The sequence below is a fragment of the Pan troglodytes genome, chromosome 5 (assembly GCF_028858775.2).
Source record: "Pan troglodytes isolate AG18354 chromosome 5, NHGRI_mPanTro3-v2.0_pri, whole genome shotgun sequence".
Taxonomy (NCBI): domain Eukaryota; kingdom Metazoa; phylum Chordata; class Mammalia; order Primates; family Hominidae; genus Pan; species Pan troglodytes.
This window is the reverse complement of record NC_072403.2, coordinates 17,928,215-17,949,120: the sequence shown is the minus strand read 5'-3', so window position 1 is coordinate 17,949,120 and position 20,906 is coordinate 17,928,215. Positions and strand designations below refer to the sequence as shown.

Here is a 20,906-nt window from a genome sequence, read left to right as displayed (position 1 = left end):
TTTAACATGTTCTAAGCGCTTTTTAAATTTCAGCTGTTTTAATTTCTGCAAAAGGAGGTAGAGCTTGATTTATGGTAGATGATTGAAAATGGAACTAGCATTATAATAAGGCATCTAAATAAGGGTATCCGTGTGTGTGCGTGTGTGTGTGTGTGTGTGTGTAGTGCATATCAGCTAGCCAGATGGCTGTCTAACCTAAAGACAGTGTAGATGTTACTTGTAAGTTTTTTTTTGCTAATAATGGGTTATGCACATGAGGTTTGGTAATTATAAAAAATATTGATGCAAGCAGGAAATCTTGGCACGGCGGCAGTGTGTAGTTCTCAGAGCAGGAGTAACAGGACACACACATTTGTCTTCGGCTTGCTACTCATACAACTGTCGTTTCCAACTGTTGTGGAACCTTCTGGTTGCAAAATTCCATCCCTCACATAGTAACAAGAGAGTCAAAACAGTCCCTCCCTCCAGAGCTTTGATCACACAACAGTTTTGTAACCATGTTCTCTCAGAAAGTTCCATAGTCCACCCGTCTGGAACAAAATAGTGATTTCCAGAAAGGTAAATCAGACATTCTCTCACAGGAGTTTTCTGTTATTTTTATTATTCTAAAAGCATAGTTTTCTATTGCCTCAGGTTTGATTTGGGGGAGCAGGATGGCTATCCTATGAATGTTCTTCAAAAATATTTTTCTACTGTCTTAATAACCATTCCTTTTGGTATCTAGTCTGAGCAACTGATTATCTTGTATCCATTTTCATACAATTAAAACAAATTCACACAATTTAAAATTGAAAACTCTAATGTTATTTCTTATTAAGAAAGCTCCTAATTTCTTAGTAAGGGGGAAAAAAAGACTTGTCCCAAACCAACTATTATTCAAAAAAGTTTCCAAACATAAGTTGTTTTATGACAGTGACCCATGATTCATATTCCCCAAAGGCCAAACTGCCATTCTGCAACAAATTACAAAACATTTTGTGTCTGTATTCACAAATGCAAAGAAAGCCAGAATAATATTGGGCAGTACTTAAATGAGAAATTCTGGGATGCTGAGGAAATAATAGCAGGTGTCAAATAATACGGATTTCTTGCTACTAAAATCTCCTTGAAGCATGCTTGATTTTTCCTGGAAACCTAAATCAATGGTAATTTTGAGAAGTCATCATGCAATATTGACCAGTTGTATAGCAGATAAGTCAAAGAAATGGTTCTTCTAAGTTACACTGAAGGTCCTGAAAACAAAGAAATATTAATGTTTCTTACCACTGCCAAATTCCATCTCAAATACATTGCTAATTAGCAACCTAAGTTTAATGTGCTGAAGTACCAAATGACATTTGACAGTGTCCCCATCTGTAAAATGGGGTGATAATAACCTACTCCTTAGGGATACTTTGCAAAAGAGCAATGAGTGCTTTTTAAGTAATCTGGAAGAATCTGCTTCTGTGAGTATCTAAATAGCTCCTTTCCTTTATATCTTTCTACTATGTGTAATGTCTCCTTTATCTTATCCTTCTATGTCTCTTCATTATATCCTCCTTTTGCTTTTTACTGATTAGTAATTGGATTTCTTTTTAAGCAAGCATTTATTTACATACTTGTAACTACTCGCCATTCTACTCTATTTTCTTTTTTCTTCTTTGCTTCTTAATTTGAAGAGAATGACTTACGTTAAACCCAGGACAAGATTTTTCTAGAAGCCATGAAGATGGTGACTTGGATATCTACCCTTCTAAATTCACTTACAATTACTTCTATTAATATTAATAGTTCCAATGGCTTTGATTTCACTGGATGAAAACTACTACACACTCTCTTTTTCCTCTAGTTTATATTGCCCTGACTACCTGGCTTCTTGAATATAGATGATCTAACTGATTAAAATCAGAATTATCTCTTTACAACCATCCATAACCTACAATTCTGACATCATTCCCCAAAACATTTTTATAATCCCTCTGTTTTTGCCTTAACCAAGGCCTTCCTATTTTCTCAACTCTAACTCATTGCTTTATTTCATTTAGAAAATGTGGGATTTTATTATTATGACCATAAAATGTAGAGGTCCAGTGTGACATATTTTAAAACTTTTCCTCACTCTTCTTTGAAAAAATTGCTGAAGGTGAAAAGCAAGTACATCTCGTATTACATTTCATAAAAACTGCTCAACAGATTCTTCCAGTGTTGCCAATATTAACATCTAAGAGTGTCTGGGGAGAGAATGCAGTTGTCTACCATGACATCAACTTGGAAAAGATAGGGCTAGAGTCCAAACATTCCTAGCTTCTCTGAATCAGGCACACCACCCTAATTATCTCCTAAAAGGAATGCTGTCATCATGTAACTCCCTCACTGAAGAAACGGAGTTGCTTCCCTCTAACTACAAGATACACATTCCCTAGCTGGTCTTTAAACCTCGATATGGTGGAAGCGATCACCTCAAAACATTATGTTTACTTACTTCCCTAAACAAAGCCTTTACTCCAGCTAAATGGGTCCACTCACTGTTCTTGCAGTAAGTTTGGTGCTTCCTTTCTACATACTTCTGTTTTGGTCAACATCGTTGCACAGAATGCTTGCTTTCCTCCTCTTTGCTCATCCAAAGGCTCTAAGCCACTCTCTCAAAGATCTAGGTGAATTGTACCATTTCTAGGAGCACTTCATGAAGTGATCCACAAGGCTCATGTAAAATTGGCAGACTGGGCGTGGTGGCTTGGGCATGTAATCCCGGCACTTTGGGAAGCCAAGGTGAGTGGATTGCTTGAGCCCAGGAGTTGGAGACCAGCCTGGGCAACATGGTGAAACCTCATCTCTACAAAAAATACAAAAATTAGCCAGAGGTATCTGTAGTCCCAGCTACCCGGGAGGCTGAGGTGAAAAAAATCACCTGAGCCCAGGGAGGTCAAGGCTGCAGTGAGCTGTGATCACGCCACTGCACTCCAGCCTGGGTGACAGAGTGAGAACCTGTCTCAAAAAAATAAAAATAAAAAATAAAATAAAATTGACATACTCCCAATTAGTTAATCAATTATGCTTGTCCCTTTAAGTGCTATCGTTTCACTTTTTCTAGGTTTCCATTTTCTGATCTAAATTGTTTAGAACACACAATTCTATCTTATACATACAGCCTTTCCTTCCCTTAAGTCTCCCTTATTCATTAATAATCAACTCTACATGTTATCCATGAACCATCCTTCCAGGGAAATGAGATCCATAGTCTATTGATTATTGTATCTAGGGTTTTTAAAATGTGTTTGTTTTGTTCCTGTTGAGAAATATAGATAAGTGGTACCTTCTACTGCTAACATTGACACCTCATTGGGTTTTACTTCCTACCTGCAAAGTGTCTGCGTTAGACTAGCTCACTAAAGTCCACTCTAGGTTAAAAATTGTGGTTTGGTTGGTTCTACTTCAAAGATTGGTGAATATTTTCATCAAATACTTTGAGGATATAAAAGGTAATCATGAACTTCACCTTTTTAGATTTTAGTTGCCTTTTCAGTTGTCTCTTGACCTCCAAACTTCTCAAAAGTTTAATCTGTAATAGCCCCCATTCTCTCTGCATCAACGTAATGCCCTTTCCTCTGACACAGTAGTAATGTCTTTCAAGCTTCCACTACATCGGAAATGTCATAGGTCAACCACATCGAACGTTTGTCTAACTCTTCATTTTCCAAAATGCTTTCACATGACTTTGTGTGTTATGGTGGATTTTTAGCTCCACTCCTGGCTATGTGTTATGTCTCTCTTGCACTTCTCTCTTCTTTTATCCTCATGTCAATTTATCCTGCCTTAACATATTGACATATCCTTGAGAGCTACCCAATACCCTTTAGACAACACGTGAAGTATTTGCAAAAACTATTCCTGATTTTACTGAAGAAATTGATGTTCCTAGGAGATGTCCTAGGACTTGTCCAGATCTCCCCACCCATTACATGACAAAGACAGGATTTAACTCAATTTTTTCTGACTTCACATTTACTACATTTCCATAAAATCATGGCTTGCTTCTGCAATAAGTGGTCTGTTTCTTCCTTTCTAATTTAGTGGTTAATGGATAAAACTCAGGCCTTTATTTTTCATTTCTTCCTAACTGACCCGACACCTCGCATGCTTGCAACCTGTCCTAAACTCAGCTGTCAAAATTAGAGCCATCACAATCTTCTCCTCAAATATTTTCCTATTTACTTACAGTCTAAATTCTAAATTTGACATGGAATTCAAAGCCCTCTGTTATCAACCTCTAACTATCTTTACAATCTTACCCATCCATTTATGGGGCAAATGTTTACTGAGTATCGTTATATGCCAGGCAATGTTCTAGTATTGGGAATGGTGAACAAGGCACACAAGATGCCTGCTCTCTTGGAGTTAACATTCTTATTCTTTGTTCTTCATTATAATTAAAGAATTGCAACCAACCAGTCATGCTGAGACACTTCCTATTTTCATAGTTTTTCTCATGTTGGTCCCAGCTATCTGGTGTACCTCCTCCTTCAAGCCTCAATTCAAATTTCCATATTCAACAAGCAGACTTCTAGATCTTGATTCTTTTATACTGTCATATGTATGTACGGTCTTTTCTGTCTGCCCTAGTTCTTTTTTATTTATTCATATAAACACATAAAACATATTTTAAACATATGTCATATTCACTTGCAAGCAACATAAGGAAGAAAATCATGGTGTATTCCTTTCATATTTACCTTTCGCATGGAACTTTGCATGTGGTAATCATTCAATAAATGTTTATTCACACAACCCTATGAATGAATTAACAAATAGAAAGGTATAATCATTATCAGATAAGTTATCTACCTTAGCCGTATCACCTAAAATGACTCATCCAAAGATTTTAGGAGTGTATCTTTTCATCCCAATGCTTTCTTTTGTTTTTCATTTACATCAATGTATAATATTTCATCAGAGTTTAAAGAGTCAGATTGTTTTATGGCATGCTAAGAAGAAAAGCTGTTTCTTGCCATCTCTGCTGTCACTATTTCCCACTCCCTAGACAAAAATATTTTCAACTCTTTTACCAATTGTTTAATACTTACATTTGCATCTCTAAATAAAATGTAACTTTTGACTTTTCAACTTTAGACTATCTATTGCCTTCTCACTCTGAAATGTGGAGCTTTAGCTCTCTTTTTGTGCTGCTCCCTCTGTCCCCGAGCACACACAGTTACATTGCTGTCCCCTCTGTGCCCCACGTAGATTATAGTTTTGGTTGGGTCAACAGTCGGTGTTTAGAGGTACATTATCACTGAGACTAAGAACACTATTCACAACTAAGCCATACGATACACTGTGATTATTTTTCCCTTTTTGTGCTTCCATAAAGAACATCATTGCTTAGTTTGTGTATTTGCTTGGCTTTCTGTGTACAGTCATACACTGCACAATGACATTTCAGGCAACAACAGACAACGTATACGACAGTGGTCACATCAGATTATAATGAAGCTGAACAATTCCTACCACCTAATGAGGTCTTGATGATCGCGCGTGTGTGCAGGCCAAGGCCAATGTCTGTGTTTATGTCTTAGTTTTTACCAAAAAAGTTTAAAGAGTAAAAAATAAAAATAGAAAAAAGTTTATAGAATACAATATAAAGAAAGAAAATATTTTGTACAGCTGTACAATGTATTTGTATTTTAAGCTAAGTGTTACTCCAAAAGAGTCAAAAAGTTAAAAAAAATTAAAACGTTTATAAAGTTAAAAAGTTACAGTAAGCTAAGGTTAATTTATTACTGTGGAAAGAAAATTTTTAAAAATAAATTTAGTGTAGCCTAAGTGTCCAGTGTTTATAAAGGTCTGAAGTAGGGTACAGTGATGTCCTAGGCCTTCACGGTCACTCACCATCATTCACTGACTCACCCAGAGCAACTTCCAGTCCTGTGAGCTCCATTCATGGGAAGTGCTCTATCTAAGTGTATCATTTTTAAAACCTTTTATATCGGCCAGGCGCAGTGGCTCACGCCTGTAATCCCAGCACTTTGGGAGGCGGAGGTAAGCGGATCACGAGGTCAGGAGATGGAGACCATCCTGGCTAACATGGTGAAACCCCGTCTCTACTAAAACTACAAAAAATTAGCCGGGCGTGGTGGCTCACGCCTGTAATCCCAGCTACTCAGGAGGCTGAGGCAAAAGAATCGCTTGAACCTGGGAGGCAGAGGTTGCAGTGAGCCGAGATCGCATCACTGCACCCCAGCCTGGGCGACAGAGCAAGACTCCATCTTAAAAAAAAAAACCAAAAAAACAAAAACAAAAAAAATCCAAAAAACCCTTTTATACCATATTCTTACTGCACCTTTTGTATGATTAGATATGTTTAGATACACAAATACTTACCCTTGTGTTCCAGTTGCCTACAGTATTCAGTACAATGACATGCTGTCCAGGTTTGTAGCCTAGGAGTCATAGGCTGTCACATACAGTCTAGGTGTGTAGTAGGCTCTACCAAGTATACTCTACGATGTTAGCAGAACAAAATGGCCTAATAACACATTTCTCAAAAGGTATCCTTGTCATTAAAAAACACATGACTGTACTTAGTAATTCAACCTAAGATGGGTAAGTGTCATCTCAACACATTCAAACTAACCTAATATAGTATTAATTGGGTCCTATCCAATAGCTCTCACCTAGAGCTTTCTGACCTGTATTCTGAGTCACACCCTAGGCCTGACTCAGCAGTTTTTATGGGATCCCTTTCACCATCATCCTTGGGGTTGACTTCTCCCATTTCTCAAGTGGGTCACGATTTCCCGGATCCCATGCCTTCCTTCTTTCTGAGTTTATTCCTGCATTTTGGGTGGTCCCATATTCCAGGGCTTCCTAAGAAAGGATCCACAGCAAACAAAAAATTTTGAGGTCTTGGAAATCCGAGAATGTCTTTATTCTACCTTCCTGCCTAATTTATAGATTGGCTGGATAGACAATTCTAGAATAAAATGAATTTTTCCACATAATTTCGAAGGCATTAAATTCATTGTCTTCTAGCTTCCAGCATTTCTACTATGTCAAGCCACTCTGAATCTTGATTCTTCTTATAAAATCTCTTCTTTCTAGAGGCTGATAATATATTCTTTTCATCCCAGAGTTTCAAAAATTTCCCAATGATGTGTCTTAATGCTGGAGTGCAGTTGCGCGATCTCGGCTCACTGCAAGCTCTGCCTCCCGGGTTCATGCCATTCTCCTGCCTCAGCCTCCCGAGTAGCTGGGACTACAGACGCCTGCCACCAAGCCCAGTTATTTTTTTTTTTTTTTGTATTTTTTTTGAAACAGATGGGATCTCACCGTGTTGGCCAGGATAGTCTCCATCTCCTGACCTTGCGATCCGCCCACCTCGGCCTTCCAGGTGGGCGGCCTTGATGTTGGTTTTTAAATTATTTCTAGTGCTGGATCTGTGTGGTTTATTTTGATCTAAAAACTCATGTTCTTTCATTTGGGGGAAATATTTTTGCATTGTTTCACTGATGATTTCCTATTCTCTATTTCTTGAGTTCTTTCTTTGTGGAACTCCTATCATATAGACGTTGCACCTGCTGGACATGTCCTGCATTTTTTCCTTATCTTTTATCCCTTATTTTTTATTTTTGCTCTGCTTTTAGAAGATTTCCTCTAATTTATCTTCCAACTCTTCTATTGATTTTTTTACTTCCACAATTCTATTTTTAATTATTTTAAAGTTCTTATTCCTCAAAACATTATTTTTCTAAAATAGCACGCTTTTCTTGTTTTTTACATGCAATATATTATCTCAATGTATTAAGGATCATTTTCAAATGTTATCCTCCCCTCCTGCTTCTGTTTTCTCCCATTGCTTTTTTCCCTGATTGTTTGTTTCCGTGTCTCTCATATTAGAATCCTATCCTAGTAATCCTTGTGTGGCTACTCCTACCAGGCATGGGTGCACTAAAAGCCGATCGGAGGCCAGGTGCGGTGGCTCATGCCTGTAATCCCAGCATTATGGGAGGCCAAGGTGGGTAGATCACCTGGGGTCAGGAGTTTGAGACCAGCCTGACCAATGGTGAAACCCCATCCCTACTAAAACTACAAAAATTAGCCGGGTGTGGGGGCACACACCTATAGTCCCAGCTACTTCGGAGACTGAGACAGGAGAATTGCTTGGATCCGAGAGACGGAGGTTGCAGTGAGCTGAGATCGCACCACTGCACTTCAGCCTGGGCAACAGAGCAGACTGGGTCTCAAAAAAAAAAAAAAAATGCCGATTGGAGGAGGAGTGTGTGACTAGTTATTGACCAGGGACTTCACTGTATCATGGCCTGCCTTTGCTCTTCCTAGTGGAGCCCTCATTGGCAGTATTTTCAGATCTTTTCTATTGGGCTTGTCAAATTCCCTGGAGAAGACTTCTAGTTGTCTGCCTAGGGCATATGTGTCTGTGTATGCGTGTGTATGCACTCACAAGAGTGTGTGTACTTAGCAAACGGTATTCCAGCCTAGAAAAGGTTAAGAAATATGAAGGGTTTTTGCATTTAGTGTGTAAGCTCAACTCCCCTCTTTTTAGTTCGAACCCTCTGTGTGTCTGTCTGCAGGAAATAAATCTCTTAGATCTTCTGCTAAGATGGTTAGTTACCTGTTGCATGAAGTGGGGAGGAGTTGAGAAGGTCCAGCTGCTGCTTCAGCAACTCTACTTGCAACAGAACTTCCAGAGATATTTGAGGATGCCCATTGTTGGATCTGTATTTGAAATTAAAAACAAAACAAAACAAAAAAAAATCAGTCTGCTTCTCAGCTCTCTCTGCAGTTGGCTGAGAATCCAACTTTCTCAGATCTTCTCCCAGCTTCCAAATTTCTGTTGCTGTTGTCTCCATTCTTGTTTATTTTATCTTTGTAGGCTATGCCTTTAAAAAAAATTATTGTCATTTGAACTGTAGCATTGAGCTAAATGCTAATGGCTAATCTGCCATCTTTAATTAAATATCCTAGAGTATCTATTTGCAGTGGAAAAAATACCTGGGTTATTGTTTAATAATAAGTTATTTTTGAATGTGAACTTTCATAAAAACAGAACTTTAAGAAAAATGTAATTGTTCTTGTAATTCCTATTTTGGGAGAAAAAATGATTGCTAGGCAGTTACCATCAATGAGCAAAAATTTAAGAAAAACAAATAATGTTTAAAATTTTTTAAAAGCAAAAGAAAAACATTTTTCTTAATCTTAATTTTTTTATTGTTAAAAAACATAGCTTCATTCTTGTTTTATTTAATCTGTATCCTGTTAAAATGGCCATTCTGAATCTATGGCCTTTCAGAGGGCTGACATTGCTATTCTAAAATATACCTGTGCCTCTGAGGTTCCTGTAGGTTAGTTTTTGCTGCTCAGAAAACTGCCATTACCAGCACTGAATTTCAATGACTTCCTGCAGGCAAACACCTGGAGGCAATTACCTGTACTTGTCTGCAGCGGACGCAAATAAGCTTTAGGATAGGAAAACTATGTCTGATTTTTAAAAAATGAATCTACCTCCTTTGTGTAATGTTTTACTTGTGTCAGAATAAAATGCTAGCTTATCCAGTCCAGGAATTTATCCATTAACCAATTACATGTTGGTCTATCCACTTTTTCAGCACAGAATTTCCAAACATTAGTGATTTTCTATTATCCTTACCCATCTTTTGATGTCAAAGCTCTTTTGCTGTCTTACAGGATATGGGTCAATGACAGTGTGGGAAGAAACAAGAAAAATCAATAACCTACATTTTAATGTGAAATGACAACATGTTTAACAACAGACTTCCCAGGCATGCTTCAGGAGAGAATGCGAGAACATGTAAAATACATCATACTTTATATTATGTTGATGCATAAGTAATTGTTGCTTTTTCCATTAATGTACATGTGGACTTGGCAATATTTTAATTTAATTTAGATTGATTTAATTAACTAATTTATTTATCTATTAGTTTCTTTTTTAAAGATGGAGTCTTGATCTGTCACCCAGGCTGGAGTAGAGTGGTGTGATCACAGCTCACTGCAGCCTTGACATCTCGGGCTCAAGCAATCCTCCTGCTTCAGCTCCTGAGTAGCGGGACTACAAGCACGTGCCACTATATCTGGCTACTTTTTATTTTTAATTTTTTTGTAGAGGCAGGACCTGGCTACGTGTTCCAGGCTGGTTTCACATCCTGGTCTCAAGTGATCCTCCTGCATAGGCCTCCCAAAGTGTCGGGATTATAGGAGTGAGCCACTGCACCTGGCCAATATTTTATACACCTAGATATAATCTCTGGAGCAAATCTTGGGGATGACTGCTACTTTGGCTAAGCCACGAATGCTCTGCACTTAAATTTAAATGTAGAATTAGGGCCAAGCATGGTGATGCATGTCTGTAATCTCAGCTACTTGGGAGGCTGAGGTGTGAGGATCCCTTGGGTTTAGGAGTTCGAGATCACCTGGGCAGCACGGTGAGACCACTGTCTCATATTAAAAATGAAAAAAAAAAAAGATAAATGTAGATTTAAATTGCACTCTTAGAAATATCAGACCATAAAATACTTTTATTTGTACTAAATAATAATGATTTATGGTTTTACAGACTACTGCAGTTAGGGCAGACTATTCAATCATTATGCATGCAAGAAGACCTGTTCTTCTTCAGTGCAAGTTCAAAGTTTCATGTCTTTCTGATTTTATTCTTATTCAGACAAAACTATAGATGATTACCATGCTTTAAAACGTCCTTATTTTCAGTATAACCAAACCATTAGATAAATTTTGATGGAAGTTTCATTTCCTTCCTTCATTCTTCTTTCTGTAATATCTCACATTTTTACATTTAGTGAATCATTTTATTTTAAAAATATTCTTATTTTTTCTGCTATTTATAAGTACAGCTTCCTAGAGTCTGTAACTCTTGTTTTATAGACATATCTAACAGTTTTCTTCCTCCTAGTATAGCTTTCAAATTTCTACTGTACACATTACTAATGTATAAAATTTGTTTTATTATACAAGGCCTTCTAAGAGCTCCTGTCAAAAATATTGCTGTAAATAAATCCTGTTTTTTATAATTCTAGTGTTATAATTAGCTATTGCATTCCCGAAGACTTGATGTTAAATAAAGCAAGGAATATGACCAACAATATGCTGTAAAAATGAAACTATGACTACAGATTTCTTTAATGACTTAAAATACTATCATATTTTCTTCCAACCTCTACAGAATTTTAGAACCAGAAGGAAACTTAGAGATGATGAGAACTTAACAGTGGATTTCACAGGTGAGAAATGGAGACCCTGACTGGAGAACTTTCTTGGGTCACACAACTAGTTATCCACTTTCAGCTTGGTCTTCTTTCAATCTTCATTTGCCTCCTAAATAAAAGATCTGCTGGCTCGGACTCAATGTTTGGCCCAGTGTCTCATGTTGAAATAACCTCCATCTTCAGTCGGGCACAGTCGCTCACGCCTGTAATCCCAGCACTTTGGGAGGCTGAGGCGGGCAGATCACCTAAGGTCAGGAGTTCAAGACCAGCCTGACCAATGTGGTGAAACCCCGTCTCTACTAAAAATACAAACATTAGCCAGGCGTGGTGGTGCACACCTGTAATCTCAGCTACTTGGGTGGCTGAGGCAGGAGAATCGCTTGAACCCGAGAGGCAGAGGTTGCAATGAGCCAAGATGGCGTCATTGCACTCCAGCCTGGGCAACAAGAGCAAAACTTAATCCCCTGCCCGCCAAAAAAATAAAAATAAAATAAATAAATAAATGAAATAGCCTCCATCTCCTTCCACCCCTCAGTGGATTCTCTTCTTATTCAAACTCTGCCTTTCCTTGACGATCAGATGATGCCCCTTGGCTGAAGCATTGCCTGATCTCACTCTCCTCAGAATTCCTGTGAAATTTTATTCACACTTTCAGTGGTTAAGTGGTTAAATACAAATTCTAATCTTTTGCCATTTATAAGGCACCTAAAACATCATGATATATTATGTGTAAAAATGTAAAAATGAGTAAAATATGCCAGGTGAAACTTAATTTAAGGAATGCTAGTTGGCAAGAAAAAAGGAAGTACTGATAAATGCTACAATGTGGACATATTTCAAAACTATTGTGCTCAGTGAAAGAAGCCAAGCATACATGTTGTATGAGCTCATTTATATGAAATGTCCAAAGGAAAAAGGCAGATAATAAGAGACAGAAACTGCATTACTCATTGTCTATGGCTGATGATGGAATGGAGAGTGATGGTGTGAAGTTTCTTCTTAGGATGATGGAAATGTTTTAAAATTGGATTCTGTTGATGGTTGCACAACTCCGTAAATATAGTAAAATTTATTAAATTGTACACTTAACACAGTTGAATTTTATGATATGTAAATTATATCACAACAAAACAGTTTTTGAAAACATCGGTTTAAGATGATAAAGATAAAATGGGACCCAAATAGATTATTCTCTACTGGTATAATAAAACTTTGAAAGTCATAAACTGTTATATGCCAAGTAGCATTGCTTGAAATATACACATTTAAAAATTAGAAAAATTCACCTTCAAAGAAAATTATGGAATTCATATCTATAGCATGATTCCTTTAAAAAAAAAAAAAAACTCAATATTCGTTTGTATGTATCTGTTAAAAGACAACATTAAGTTAATACTTCAGGAGGAAAGAACTGGAGGGGGCTGCCTGGGCAAAGATGTTAAAATGTTCTATCATCTCTTATTTAACTTTTACAATGAGCTTATTACTGTAGTAATTAAAATAAAATCCTCATCAACTCAGTCTTTGAGTTGAGCCAAGCAAAACATCAAGCAGGCAGTAACAGAAACATGAATGTGAAAGATCGAATAGTAAAATTAGTACTGATGGTTAATGGACATGAAGAAAAACTTCGTTCCTTAGAGAGACCTACTTTTCTGGCACCTGCAGAATCACTGATTATTTACATCGGTTATGCACATCGGGCCACCAGCTCTGATCTGTCAGAGAGAAGCCCTGAGCCTGTGAGCCAATGCGCTTTCCCTCCAGCTGCATACCAGATAGGGCATGCCTCAAAAAGACGTCCATCCTGCGGGTGCAAAATAGAAATAAAATAAAACGACGGTTTTTATCATTAGTTTCCAACGTTTTTGAGCAGGCGTTTTTGGAGAGCTCCTATGTTTCCAGAACATTCATTTGAGAACATGCGTTGTGGAATGTGTCCCCTCCAAGGCCAGGTCACTCAGCGGCAGTTACAGCTGGGCAGGCGCCCTTAGGAGGTGGGTGAGATGGCTGACTAGTACCATCAGTTCTATCACACGAGTTACCAATATTTTACCACCCCTCCGTCCCCCACCGGCTTTGAAGCAAAACGGAACGGCCGGGCACGCACAGGGAGGATGTCTGTGCCGCTGTTGTTCTAGGTTTGTCAGTCGGGGCGGCCATCAGGGAATCCAGGGGCTGACTTGTCCTGCTCCAAGAAGCAAAAGAGCCCGCACCATTGCTGACTGTGGCACTGTGAATTTTGTTATCTTCACTGCCTTCCAGAATGGACCTTTTCTTTGAGAGTGGCCTCAATAAATCATAGTGAAGCTAATTTGATGCTGGTTATCAGTTGCTGTTGTTAAGAATTATACCACTCTTAAGGCTAGTGAGGAAGAACTAGAGATTAAATTCGGAAACCAGGACCCATCCAGAGAACCCATGACAGCCTATTTCGGGGAAAATTTTTGAGAGAAAAATTGTAATACACTTCCCAAAGCAGAAGTGGTATAGACAGTTTTTTAAGACCACAATGCTATAAATGCAATCAAAGATTTTAAATTGGAAAAAAAACTCCAAAACTGTTCTTTCTTCCCCAAATCCAGCTATTTGAAAATATCAAGACATCCTCCTAAATAAGACTTAAGTCAAAAAAGGAATCTAATATGCTGTTACGGATTTAAACATTATTAATATATTCAGACATCGGCATAAGGAAAACATTTCTTATCAATATAACAAAAGCTATATTCTGAGAAAGAAAATCATTTTAAGATGTTGGTCAGAGGATACAAAGTTTCAATTAGGCAGGATGAATAAACTTAGGAGGTTTAAGTTTACAAATGCCGTGGCAGCATCAGGAAGTTATCCTATATTGTCTGAAAAGGGAAGGCATGAATAATCTGCTGCTTGTTTAGCATATCATCAAGCAATAACCACAAAAATGGGCAACCAGTAGCCCTCAGGACTGCCCTGCCTATGAAGTAGTCATTATTTTATTCTTTTACTTACTTAATAAACATGCTTTCACTTAAAAAAAATAAAAGTTTGCGAGATCTAGTATTGTATAGCATGGTGACTATAGTTAATAAAAGTGTATTGTATATTTAAATATTGCTAAGAGAGTAGATCTTTATTCTCACCACAAAAAATAACTATTGGATATATTCAATAGTTTGATTTAAACATTTCACGATGTACTTATATATCAAAACATTACTTACATTGTACACCATAAATATAATATATACAATATGTATTTGTCAATTATACCTTAACCAAAAAAAAAAAAAAAAACCTAGCGTTTAACTCAAGAAGCTGATATCACAAGAAAATAAATCTAAGAAAAGGAAGAAGAAATAATTATTAGGTGTAAAAGTGTAATAATAAATTAGAAGGATAGAAAAAGTGATAAATACAAAAGAGTATTACTTACACAGTCCAATAAAATTAATAAATATTTACCAAGGGCCGGGGATGGTGGCTCATGCCTGTAATCCCAGCACTTTGGGAGGCAAGGTGGGCGGATCACGAGGTTAAGAGATTGAGACCATCCTGGCCAAAATGGAGAAACCCTGTCTGTACTAAAAACACAAAAATTAGCTGGGTGTGGTGGTACATGCCTGTAGTCCCAGCTACTCGGGAGGCTGAGGCAGGAGAATCACTTGAACCCCAGAGGCGGAGGTTGCAGTGAGCCGAGATCACGCCACTGCACTCCGGCCTGGCGACAGAGTGAGACTCCGTCTCAAAAAAAAAAAAAAAAAAAAAAAAAAAAAATCTACCATAAAGACCTAAAATTAGGAACGATAATGTTGAACCACAGATTAAAAGGAAATTTAATAGGAATGTAGAAGACAGTATTCTCTCAGTTTTTTTTTTTTTCTGAAATGATGTTGATGTATCCTAAGGGATGATCTATGCCAGAATGGTATGCAAATAAAATATTGGGACACTTATTTTTATGTTTTTTTATTTTAAAAATGGAAAATAATCTGTCCAGATACTGCAACTACTGTTTCACAGTGGACCCCTGCTCAGTTCCTAGGCCAGGCCTGTGTTCTCCTTGGTAGAGGAGGGAAGGGGAGGGTTTCACTATCCTAAGGAGTTGGTGTTTATGCTTTTGGTTCTTTAGTTTGTTGGAACATACATACTTAGCTAAATAGAGTGCAGAACAGATTATTTAAAATAATAGAATGTTTAAAATTATCCAGGCATGGTGGCACACACCTGTAATCCTAGCTACTTGGGAAGCTGAGGCAGGAGAATTGCTTGAAGCCAGGAGGCAGAGGTTGCAGTGAGCCAAGATCACGCCACTGCACTCCAGCCTGGGCCACAGAGCGAGACTCCATCTCAAAAAAAAAAAAAAAAAAGAATGAAAGAAAGAAAAAGAATGTTTACAATTCCCTGAAATGAGATGAGGAATTATCATGAATATATGAATATATTTTCCATGGAGATTCCCTAGCTGTGTTTTGTCAAACTATTTAAAAGAATGTTTTTCCCCCTGGACAAATGATCTTCAAACTGGGCTAAACAGAGACTCTAAAAAGGTATACAATGTGGGTAGTTTAAAGGTCTCAATATACACGGCACAACTTTGGTATATACTCTTCCCTTCTATAAAGTGAGCTCTCTTTTTCCTTAGCTCATCTTTCAAAGTAAAACTTTTCCCATTTTAAAAAAGAAAGTTGAATTTGTCAGGATGTTGTGGGAAACCATCCGCTCCAGAATGTCACTGTTTCTCTTTACAATGCATTCCCTTGGCCCCACAGAGCCTGGCAGACAGAGAGCCTGGAAACGTTCAGTGAACAGCATCACTGATCATCATGAAACATTTACCCCTCACTGCTCCGAGATTTTACCATAGTGGTATCTGGCCCCTTAATGTGAGGTACCGCCAGAGAACCAAACCAAGGGACTTCTGAAAATATTGTTTTCTTGGAGCCTTCCTTTTATGGTTAATCCACGGATCAATAAAAGTCCACAAGTTTTCTAGTATTTCACTCTGTTCTACATATTTCTTTTTAAAGATATAGAGGTGTATTGGAAGCAGAGTCTTTTGCCCTTGGTGGATCATCCTGAAACCTGACATTTCCAAGAGGGGAATGAATGACAGTTATCTTTTACCACCTCTTCTTTTACTTCTCAAAAGGATTGGCAAAAAGTGCATTGCTCTCCAAGGGAGAGTTTGCACCCGCAAAGCAAAGGGAGCATTGGTAAAACACACTGATGCCAAAAATGACTGTCTTTTTTTCTCATTTAAATGTAAGCAGTTTTCTTCAGCTACTTTCAATTCTCTTCCCAAGGATGTGCCATTGACTGGGAAGAAAAACATCTTCAAGGAACAAGCAGTGGAGATTGGTGATACTATTTGCTTTAAAAGTAACTGGGGTCCAAATGTTTCAAATGATAGCAATTTTTTTTTTAGATTTGGAATGTATTATTCAACTATTGGTTAAAATATATTTTATCAAGTCAGATCTTAAAAATATCTTGTTCATTTTCTAAATTGTTTACATTTTCTACCTATTATTAAATATTTTATGTTATGTAATAGCTGCTAGAATAGTTTTTAGCAGTGTATAAAACCTTTCATTGATTACAGAAAATGTTTGCTAATAATGCAAACAAAATTAAGGAAGCAATTTTTGGATTTGTAAATATGATTTTTAGTTAACTATTCCAAAAAGCCAAATACCAAAATTCAATACATAAGATGCACACACATATAATAAACATCATGTTTTTATCACATTCCTCCCTTCATAACATCACTTTATCTATATATTACATTTTATTTTTAGAAATTAAGGTATAAGAAACAGTGTATAGATTTACTCTTGCTTTTTAACTTGTAAAGTGGATAATTTCATTATATTGAATCTACACAATTTTAATCTTAATCACCTTTAGTAAACTCTGTTGCAAAATGTGCTCCATAATTTATTTTGCAGTGTTTTCATCACATTCCTTGAAATATTAACATGTTTATGTACATGTTATTTATAATACTTGTAAATCAACATTGACACTTATTTGATTTGAAAAATGCAGTGAGTGATTTTCTGATGCAAACTAAATCTCTATTAGTTGATAGATTTCAAAATGAGAAATAGCTTTGCTAATTAGGTTTCATAGCAGAAATTTTCCATAAATTGAATGCTCTAAAGCTATAGCTTTCAATAAATTGGTTCCATTATTAGTTGTAAATACATAAAAATACATATTTAAAGCATTTAATAAGATAAAAGGGATCATTATAAATATATTCCACTAGAAAATATTTGATATAAAAAGTAATTTGATTTTCTCAACTCCTTTTTAAGAATAAGCTTTTATTTGGAGTATAACATACAGAAAGAGTCCATAGGTTATGAATGTACAGTTCACTGAATTATCACTCGGTGAACTCACGTGCATATCCACCACACAGGTAAAAACATAAAGAAACACTACTAGCATCTCAAAAACCTTTCTCATATCTCTTCTTAATCTGCCAATTCTTTTTCATATATTGATTTGAACAAGTTAATGCTAAGTGAAAACTAGATTCAAAGCAAAACAATATATACAACAAGAATAATAGCTAATGGGTATGTTATATTAGATTATTCCGCAAACATTCACTCCCCCGTCTCACACATCCATGGTAAGAATATTCATCGGCCCATTGATGCTGGGCATGGTCTCTGACTTTCTTTGGCCAGTGACCATGTGCTCATTCTAAGAAGTGTAGGCTTTAAGATGTACTGTGTGTTTTGACCCCGACACAAGGAGTGTATGCCTCAGGGAGCCACTGCGACTTCATCCTGGACCCCAGAATGAGACACACGGAACAGGCTGGCACTGACTTGCAGCCGAACCCAGGTTTGCCCCAGTTCACCTGCATACTTGCTAGGGAGAAAAATAACTGCTTTTTTTCTTACATGCCACTGAGATTTTGTTGGTTGGTTACACAGAAAAGGCTGACTCATCTAATAATCCTTTGATAAATCTCAAGGAAGCCTAAGTGAACAAACTCTAACCACTGGGGAGCACATTAATTCTTTGCTTTTGTCACAATTGAAGAATGAATTAGAATCGTCAAAAGATAGATTATTAGAACTAATTTCATCAGTCGTTAACTTCTCAGCAAATAACCCAGAAGTGGGTAAACACATTGAGCAGCAACAGAATTTCCATTTCTGTCTATTTATATGAACAAGGTTTCTCAGGGCGTACATCTAGAAACATAAAATATATGAACAGAATTGATGTGAGCCCTGTCTCATTCAAATCATGAACAATATTTATCTAGGGGCAAATGAAAATAACCTGACCCCATTAATCTCATTAAGAGCTTTCTTTTTGATAATTTAAAAATTGTTGTTTAATGATTATCTGTGAAAATCTATAATGTAGTTACGTTGTTTTGACTAATTATGTACTACTAACAGTCGCAATGATAGCTCTCTCTGAAAGGCAATTAACACTTAGAGCCTTATGTTCACAGGTAATTAAAAAATTAATCTTTCAATTTATATGCATATTTTTATCATAGAAAATATTGATGATTAACAGAGTTTCAAAAATAAATATATACTAAATACATTCTTGGGAATGGGGGCTTGAAGTGGAATAGGAATAAAAGTCCAGGAAGAAAAAGGGATAAAGTACAATTTCCCATTGTTAGATAAAATCTGATACATATATTTTTAAGAATGGACAGTGTGGGTGTCAAATTGCTATGGTATTGGAATGTCATTGAGTATGATGGGATTTAAGTTTTATTTTTTTAATGTCTGTGGTTACCAAATTCCACAAATTACATCTTTGCAAACTTGTAATTTTTTGATAACAGTTATGAGATGGCCACCTAAAAAAATCAATGAAGAATACATAGAATTTCATTTCCTCTTGCAGGATGTCTGGGATTTAAATTTGAAGAAAAATTTTAAGCTATTTTAATTTGTTTACTGATTTAAGCTATTGGTGAGTTATGTATATGTCCTTTATAGACAGACAAGTGTCCCAAATTAACTGATCATTTCTGTGAAGGTAAATGGCTGTCAGTTGTATCAACCCAGCCAACACTGAAAAAATATTAGCACAAACTGCCACTCAAAGGTAAAAGTGATATGCTTTTACAAGGGAATAGAAAATAATTGGCTTTTTAAACAAACTTCTGCAATGGAGACAGCATTTTGAGAATAATTGGAAATGTTCCCATCATTATGTGATTTTTGTTGCTGAAAACAATGTTTGTCACTTACAAAATTTCTTAAATCTGCCTACTCTAAAAACAGGACCACAAAATATATAACCTGCTTTGTAACCTGTGTACAGTCCCAGTGGTATGTAAACTCATTTGTTAAAAATTTAAAAATTCAACAGCTTCTGACTGACATCAGGAAAAGCAAATATTTTTTAATATTTCAACCATTATCTACATGATTAGTAAATGGGACTGAAAAGAATGCACATGATGACTTAGTAAGACTGACAATGATGCACTTACTTTTTCCAATTTGGACCTATGTGTATTTGTGAGGTATCTTTAGAGCTAGGGTAACTTTTTAAAACAAATACCAAAATAAATTGAATTTAGAAAAATATCTTTGATCACTATGTCACAAATTATTAAACCAAGATTTAAAAAATAATAAAACCTATTTAATGACATAATTCTTACTAAAATATTAATATGAAGACTATTTTAAAGAAGCAACAAGTTTTTTATTTCATGATTGAACTAAATATAAATTATTTTTAAATAGTTTATTTCATCTTTATCTTACCTTTAAAATTCTTCTATTTACAAGAGTGTTTTATACTTTATGTAATCCACGAGTCTAGTAGTAAATACATGCAATTATTAAATAAGTAAATTGGGGTGCCTACTCAAGCATTTTTAACTGATAGGAGGCAAGAACAAAACATTGGGAGCTACTTCTCCATAAAACTTTATGCAACTGAGTGAGAATATCTTGATGAAATAGATTGTCTGCCTGGAATATATAAATAACCAAAATTGGCTCAAAATGTAGAAGATCCACCATGAATAAAATTGAAAAAGATGATAATTATCCCTTCAAATTTGCCAAAACCAGATGATTTTATGGATGTTATTTTAGACTCTGAAATTATAGATTTCTTTTGCAATTTAAAATGTCCCAGAGAATAAAGATGGAAATCTTCCCAGTTTATTTTAACCTCATACCAAAACCTGATAAAATTATCACAATGAAAGAAAACTATAGCTAAATTTCACTTATGATTATAGAGAATTAAAAAATCCTAAATAAAATCACCAACCCAGACGTATTAAAAGAGCAATAAATTACCCCCGGACTAGAGTTTATTCTTGGAATCAAAAAGTATAAAGAAATCTATTAATGTAATAGATACAAATGATTTTTAAAAAGACAGTATCAATCGATATCTTCCAAAAGTACCTAATTTAGTTTAACAACCATGTTTGACAGAGTATTTAAGGAAACTAGAAAGAATATTCCTTCAACATTTCATATATACATCGATAAACACATACATATCAAAATGGACCTCTCTGTTTCTCTCTCAGAGGTGTTCCATTGGAAATCATAAATACTTGGTGTAAACAGTTACTACTATTTTGTGAATCTTGGCCAATATCATGGGAAAAGCTAAATAAGTTTCAAAATACACAAATAAAGAAGTATCAATGTTTGC

The 20,906-nt window shown here is 36.1% G+C and overlaps 1 long non-coding RNA gene across 1 annotated transcript; it reads left to right on the top strand.

The window, feature by feature from the left end:
• Nucleotides 1-466: 466 nt before the first annotated feature.
• LOC104006720 (uncharacterized) lies at nt 467-11,372 on the top strand. The gene is made up of 3 exons (XR_680620.3): nt 467-558; nt 9,679-9,802; nt 11,195-11,372. It is a non-coding gene; the product is annotated as an uncharacterized LOC104006720 (long non-coding RNA).
• Nucleotides 11,373-20,906: the final 9,534 nt, after the last annotated feature.